Genomic DNA, 8,046 nt, shown 5'->3' with positions numbered 1-8,046 from the left:
GCTAAGAAAAAATAGTTTTATTTCCACTTTGTTGATTCAACAAATAATTTTCATATTTGTAATTCCTATTGACATTCACAGATCCCTAGGATCTCTATTATCAGACACGTCGTTTGTGCCTGTGATTATGTCTTCATCTGTGCCTGTCTTTGCCCTTTCCTAGCTGAATGTCCTTGAAAAAGTCATTTGGCCTTTTTGTGTCTGTTTCCTTACCATGAGATGGAAAAATACATAGAGTCAAATGTGTGAAATTGTTTCCAGAAATTAATTGAAGTAAGCACTTTGAATACTATCAGACCATAGTAAGTTCTATGATGATGACGACAGATCTAATTGAGAGCTCATTTGCTGGCAGCATCCTAAATAACTCTGCTTCATGGAAGAAAGGCTCTGTAAGTACCAAAGATTAAGATCCTTGGTTTAAGACTCAAGGAATCTGTTTACAAGGTAAGTAAGCAAGAGAACAATAACAAAACATAGTTTATACAAGGCTCATTCAATCACAATCTTATCTTTTCAATTTCAAGTCTATCCCCTTTAAGTTTCCATGACACAAATATCAGCTGACATACACACAAGGTGACTCACCTTCTTCCCATTAAACCAGGTTGAGATTAAAAACAAACAAGCAAACAGCTGGAACGTGGCACGTGGGTCAGACCCTTCTGAATCCAATTGGGTAACTCAGCAGAGATCAGAAGGATTTTCAAAAACCAACAACCAATTGGCACATATCTTCAGGCGTGCTTGAAGTCTGTGGGGCCAAATGGTAGAGTATCCTGGCAGAGCCAAAAAGTCTTCTTTTATGACACAGGAAAGAAAACTTCTTTCAAAGTAGTTATGCAACCCAGGAGAACACAATGCATCCACTGTGTGTGTCCTGGGGCTGTCTGTGAACAAATGAGTTCTATATTTTTGTCTTCTGTAAACTTCAGCATTGATGATGAACGTTATTTCAAGTAAATATTCCACTACTTTATCTCTGTAAAGACATCCACAAAGAATGTAAGTTATAATTTCCTTATTCATTTTTCTGGTTAGAGAAGGCATTTCTATTTTAATGATCAATTATTATATTCTGAATTTGCCACAAGTCTCTTTTTCATATTTAAACACTAGTTTTTTGTTTTGTTTTGTTTTTTAAATTCTTAAGATAAACAGAAAAGTCAAGGTTAGAAAATGTTCAAAACAATTGCTCACCTTGTAAAATCTCATTAGGGAAGTAGTTTTGCTCGTTTCATACTATTGACATTTCTCAATTTCAGTAATCATTAATATTTTTTAAAGCTGCCAGCAGATAGGTACAATGCTCCTTTTAAGTGTTATTCCCATCAAAGACAGGTTTCAATTACCTCTTTCACTCTTTATGTCATTTCTCTATTATTTTGAAAATATTACTGATGCCTTCAAGTTCATTTGTATTCTGTAAGATTCTCCTTGTATCCAAGCAACTCCATCTGAAAAAATAATTTGTTTTTTTAATTGGCGATATATTCAGAACAAAACCCTGCATATACTTATGATTTTTTGGTAATAATTTTCATGATACTAATTCCCCGGAAAGGGATTTGCACTTTACGAACAAACAGTGATTTCCTTTGAAGCTTTCTCTGGTCTATGTCACTACAGTTATCTAAACAATTTAGATGTCCTTTTCTTGACTAAACTTTTAAAAAATTTTGATTTTGTTCTGTTTTTAGAAATGATACACATCATCAGATAATTTGTAAAACAGAAAATATGTTAAAAAATAAAAACTTCCTTAAATAACCGTGGGATAATCAAGGTTGTAGTAGACTGCCAAGTGAATTATACAAACTCCAGAATTACTTCGGAATTAGACAGATAACCAAAGAATCTGTGGGGCACTTTGATGAACTCAAGTGAATCCTTATATTCGTCTTTACTGAGAAAACTGTTGGGAATTATTGCACTTAAACTTTTTTTTTTTTTTTAAATATAAAGCATATCCTTCAGAGTGTCACATGCAGAAATATTTTTACGCATGTATATGTACCGTTAAGTACACAATACGCCTATGAGACCAACCATAGCCAATAGTTTAAAGAACCGTGCTTGGGGCGAAGGGGAGGAATGTGTGGCTGGAGACTTAGTTTGGCATGACTGAGAAGCACCCAAGCGGAGGAAGGGCGGGTGCGTCGGCTGCAGTCAGGCGGCAGTTCTGGTACTTCTCAGTCATGACATTCAGGGTCAGGTAACTGAAGTCTCATCAGCCAAAAGGGGATAATAGTAGTAATATCTCTCTCATAATATTGTCACAAGAATTGCATATACTTATATTCACTAAATAAGTAAAATGCTTTCAACAGTGTTGTGAAGTTATGTGCTATGCAGGTATTTTACTGTAATTGACTTTATGTTTTGTTTTAGAGCAGTTTTGGGTCCACAAGAAAGTTGAGTGGAAAGTAGAGAGTTTCCATATCTCCCCTGCTCTCACACATGCACAGCCTGTCCCGTGGTCAACATTCCCCTCAGACTGGTACATTCGTTTAAAATGGGTGAACTACATTCACACATCATTGTCACCCAGAGTCCAAGTTTGCATTAGGCTTTGCTCTTAGATTGTACATAATGAGTTTTGACAAATGTATGATGACATTTATTTTAATAATGAAAATGGTTTGGTTGTTAGGGACTAGATTGTGACACTTCTGTTACAAATATGAAGGAAGTTGGGAGATTGTTAATGAAATCCCTTTCTAGAAGAAAATTATAGAAAATGTGCTGGGTCTTCAGACTGGTGGGTCCCCCTCCAGTCCCTGAACTGCCCACTGGAAGGTATGATGAAGACAGTCACTTGGTGGTTAAACTTGCATGACCTAATGAAGGCAAGAAAATGTGGTTTCTGTAAGAGGAAATCCTGTAACTGGACCATGATGGTTCTTTGTAAGGTCACCACATAGGAAGAAAGAAGTGGAAAAAATTTAAACTTTAGAAAAAGTAAAAAATCTTTATAGTAAAGATAAAATTTTGCTGTTATGGTATCTTGTAGGAGGCGCCAGTGACATTTTGCTGAACTGCTTGTGGTGAATTCTAAGAACAAATACAAGGTATTATTTTGAAGGAATGGGGAATGCTGGCATGGAGCTCATTGCCTGGAAGGAGAAGAAGTTGAAAATATAAATAGAGAAAAATCAATTTGGATAAATTCATAAATCATTGATTTAGAATCAATGTATAGAAGACAGAGTTGGTAGGCTGGGAGCAGTGGCTCACATCTGTTATCCCAGCACTTTGGGAGGATGAGGCGGGTGGAACACTTGAGGTCAGGAATTCGAGACCTGCCTGGCCAACATGGAGAAAACCTGTCTCTACTGAAAATACAAAAGTTAGCTGGGCGTGGTGATTCGTGCCTGTGGTCTCAGCTACTCAGGAGGCTGAGGCACGAGGAGAATCTCATGAACCTGGGAGGCATAGGTTGCAGCTGAGATTGCATCACTGCATTCCAGCCTGGATGACAGAAGTGAGACTCTCTCAAGAAAAACAAAAGATAGAGTTGGTTATTTGCACCGTAGTGTAATATCTGTACAAATATAAGCAATGTCTTTATCTTGCATGTAGATACCTCTCCACAGGCTACCACGTGAATCTAAAAAATGTGCCTTGCCCCAGTCAGCTGGAGCATAGGCCTAGTTCAGACAGTGTTCTAAAAAGAAAACTACTAACAAAGGGGCTTGAGTTCCTTGGGATATCAAAAATAAAATTAGTTTATTCTATTGTAATTGCTTATTTAAAATGGCAGAATCCCCCTTAGAATTGAAAGTGTTCATCAATTTATTCAGCAAATATTTATTGAGCACCTACTACATGCCAGGTGGTCACAAGTTTAAAAGTAAGCAATATAGACAAAGCCCATGCCCTCTTCTAGCTAACAGAAAATAAATACTGGTTGAAAGAATAAAAGAGAATTATGTGCAGGTTATACACTTGACAAGCATAAATGTATGTAACAGCTTTGGAATGTTCTTTGATGAAGTTCTGATATACCTTACCCATTTTTCTCCATTAAGCATGTGGTGAAGACACAGCCTGACCAGTAAGACTGTCTGTGTTCTGATATGATCTAGGTTTCTTTTCTTCTATTGACCAAAAGGTGTGAATGTGTGTTGCATGGGATGTGTGTATATTTGTGTGTGTGTGTGCATGTGTGTGTGTGAGAGCATGTATACTTTTGTGTCATTCTTCTCAAAATGTAGCACATGAACTGGAATTGAAGAAGAATTAGAGCTTTTGATTACTATTTGGATTATTTTCTTGGTCTTTACGTATGCAACTGTTCAAGGCTTAATATAAGTTTGGTCTTTTTAGTATAATGTTGTGCAGGAGACTTTGCTTCCTTATAATATGTTATGTGACGTGAGGCTCATTTGCTTTAGCTATTATCCCAGGAAATGCTAGCATCTTTCTTGTGAGTATTCTGTGTCCTGGGTTTCCTACTGTGCAGCAGTGTAAGGAGAGTAGGGCAATGTAAACTTCTTTGAGAATCACTTCCTGACTGATTGGCGTCTAAGAAGAAACACGATCTGGAGCTTTGCACAGCACCAGGACTCTGCCTGTGAAACACTATTAAATCCACTATTACTGTCTTCCCTTCCACCCTTCCCCCAGGACTCAAAGGTGGCGTTCCCACTTAACTCTTTCATGCCCAATACTATGGAGGGCACACACTGCCAATGTCTGCAATGAATCATATGTTTTCAGAATCATTATTTTGATCACTTATATCCTTTCTTATTAAAAATGTCTGTGCAGTTCCTAAAGAGGAAAGGGGTGAGGGAGGAAAGCTGCAATTTAGAGGAACTGTGTAGTTGTTTTACTTTCTTTCTTTTGTTCAATCATCACATTTAATATTTCCTTATAACTCACATTTTAAAGAAAACAAACCCAAGGCTCAGAGAGGTCAACTAATTTGCACACATGGCATGGCTAAGAAGTGGCAGGGGCTGGATTAGAATCAAGGCATTTCTGACTCAGAGCCAGTGATTTTTCTACTACATACAGTAAGTTCCACCGAGTGGAAAATTAAGGTCTTAATAATACCAGCCAAGAAACACTGCATTAATTATAATGAATGTTTTATGCGGGGTAGTTTTTGGGTCTGAATCATGTGCATCGTTGCCATACATGTTTTATTTTATTTATTTTTTTATTTTGTGTGGAGACGTCGGCGTTTATTAACCACTGCCTCCAAGACTGAGGACCAGATGGTTAAAAAAAAGATGATATTTGAATGTGTAAATATTTGTTTTAGAATACCTGGAGATAGTCTTTTTTCTGTCTTTCACCTAACCTTTCTTCCACATCTTAATTACACAGTTTTTTTTTATTGAGGCAACAAATTCCTTCCTCCTTAGATCCGTGCCCCACAACAACCCAGAGCCCAGAACATAAACAAAGACACATTTGGAAGCTCCTGCAGAGAGACCCATATCCAAGATCAGCAGATCCTGCAGTTTGCTGTTTCCTCCTCCCCCTCCCCAGATGCAGGCTTATGGAAGTCTCCCTGAGGCAATGCATGTATGGTTTCAGGGAAAGGACTGAAAACCGTGGCTGCTGCTGTTAGTATTAGATGGCTGTAAATGAATAAATGGATAATAACAGCTAGGAAGCTCACTGATGGTATTCCAAGTATTAATAAATGAGTGCAATTGACACAGTTTGACACCAACACTTTGGAATTTATGACATGTAAAAGGGGAGGATATGAATCTGCCACTTTCAACTTTTTAATATAATTGGGATGCCTGAAGCCATTATACCATCTGTGAACTTCCCGTATTAGCCCTGATTTGCTCCTGAATGTCCACAAAGCCTGGGACTTCATATAAAAGTTTAGAAAAGAGTTCAGCATTGTAGCTTTTCTTTTAATATCTGAAACTTGTTATAGCATGTGCTGCTATTTCCAGGCAGTTTAGTATCATTAAAGCAAACACCATATAAACCTGACTTCCTATTTTTAACATTGTAGAATTCTATATTAAGTGCTATGAACAAAGAAACATATCAGATGAATACTTTTTCCTTTAAAATGAAAAACTCCCTTAACCAGGATGTTCAGAACCCTCCCAAAATGGACTTGTTTTCAGCTTGTTCATCTTTTCCACCTCCCTACTGCTTTTTGAAAGTTTCATGTCCATTTTTGGTGACAATTTATTATTTGAAGTCATCTTCCAAGGGCAGGAAATATCTCCGTAGAAAAGAGTCTGAAATAAACTTCATGTGCAAAACAAACGTATCACAGACCAGTAGAGACAGTTCCTAAGCAGATTGCGTTCTAAAAGTTTGCCTAAAAGAATGTTGTTTGGAGCCTGGAACATATTTTTCATGGAAATATTATAGATGGCTGTTAAGTTCTAAGGTCAGTGCTTTGAGGCCATGTGACCTGTGAAGTAATTGGACCGCAAAACTGCATTTTTAAAATACCACTTTGTGATAATTTAGGATACTATTGTGGTAACATCACACATTATAACATTGAATCTAGAGCTACTGCATAGTATCATGAGCACAATAGTTTAGGTTCCAGTCACACTGATCTCCTTGTTATTTCTCAACAAGGAGTAAGGACTGTGGTATCAGCATACAAATTAGGAGAGCGTGTGTGTTTAATGATGACTGTAGTCCGTGCAATGATCAAGTCAATATCAAGTCATGCAGTTTGGAGTACCTCTCCTGTCCCACTTTTTTAATATGCATGTTTAAGTAAGAGTCTCAAAGCATCAATATTTTTTGTTAGGTCTTTGTTGTGATTCATCACCATGTGATCCTGGGGCAGCGGATGTCTTGATAGGAAAATATTGACAGTGCACAGCTGGTACATTCCTTCCCTACTTTTACTTTAATTGCCCTGTGCTTCTCTAGGGTTCCCTGCACCCTCTTTTTCTCTCACTCTCTTCCCACTCAGTGGTAGGGTCTGTGGCTGTAGAACACACCAGACAACTAATCTTGATTTAAGCAGACTACTTAGGGGATTCTGATGCACACTAAAAGGCGACTCACTGGACTGGAACGTGTGCCTATAAAAGATATCCTGGCCCCTATTGCTTCACCAACAATCAGCTAATTTGTTGTTGGCCTATTCCACCTTCTACATTTTCCACTGTCGTAAATTCTTTGGCTACTGTGACTGAACGTGCTGGAGAGAGACCTTTCTTCTCTTAGCCTTGTAAAGACATAAGCCTGGTTAAGAGACTGTTTTCGTCCCACTTCATTACTTGTAGGCTCCTATAGTAAAAGACCATTCTTTCCTATATTTGCCATCTTTACCGTTTATACTCAAGATGGGGGTTAGAAGCCAGATAATAGATAATGAAAAGAATGATAAATCATTGAGTGGTTGAAAACTAACACAAATATTTGATTACATTTCTAGCTGTAGTACATCAGCAAATCTCAGTTCCTGAGTAGGTGAAGATTGAATTGCCCAGGTGAGGAAAAGCAGGCGACTGAGCACTGCTCTGGGAGTCGGATCAGTAGGAGCCTGATCACAGAACAGGGCAGTATGAGCATCAGAGTTTGTGGAGAAAAGGGCAAGGTGGAAAGACATCTTACTAGTTTTTCAGTCCCTTTTGACTTTTAGAGGCAATTCTGGTGAGGGCTCAGAAAGAAAAGAAGAAAGCTGGGGAGAAAGCTCCATCGTTTTAGAGAACACATAAATAATCATGTACAGAATGTTGGTAGAAATATGGATGTTAATGATTATTTTGATGAAACTTCAGACAGAAATGAGTTTTCCCAGAGGTCTCTTTTAAAGACTCAAGGCTTCTCCCTCTTGGTCATGTCTCAGCTAGTCTTAAAGCACTCAGAATCCAGCATGTCATCAAAGTATGGCTATTTTACCAATCATAGAGACAATTTAAGTAAAGAGGAGTCGATTAAGCATTTGTAATATTTGCTTTTTAAACTGTGGCAGCAAAATCATTTTAGTGGATCACCATTCACATTAAAAATAGAATGAAAAAATGGAACATAATAAAGTATATAAAAGTGGTACAACTTATATTTATTTTATGGATCTTTTATTTC

At 37.6% G+C, this 8,046-nt stretch overlaps 1 long non-coding RNA gene across 1 annotated transcript in view; it reads right to left on the bottom strand.

Annotated features, from left to right (window-relative positions):
• Nucleotides 1-927: 927 nt before the first annotated feature.
• The window catches only part of LOC105531254, a 16,278-nt gene continuing 9,159 nt past the window's right edge, over nt 928-8,046 (bottom strand). The window contains exons 2-3 of the long non-coding RNA XR_001004767.1: nt 1,201-1,457; nt 928-982 (exon numbers count right to left, since the gene is read on the bottom strand). This is a non-coding gene — a long non-coding RNA (uncharacterized LOC105531254). The remainder of the gene's footprint in view (nt 983-1,200; nt 1,458-8,046) is intronic.

This window comes from Mandrillus leucophaeus, unplaced genomic scaffold (assembly GCF_000951045.1).
Source record: "Mandrillus leucophaeus isolate KB7577 unplaced genomic scaffold, Mleu.le_1.0 Scaffold876, whole genome shotgun sequence".
Taxonomy (NCBI): domain Eukaryota; kingdom Metazoa; phylum Chordata; class Mammalia; order Primates; family Cercopithecidae; genus Mandrillus; species Mandrillus leucophaeus.
This window is presented reverse-complemented; position numbering and strand designations above follow the sequence as displayed.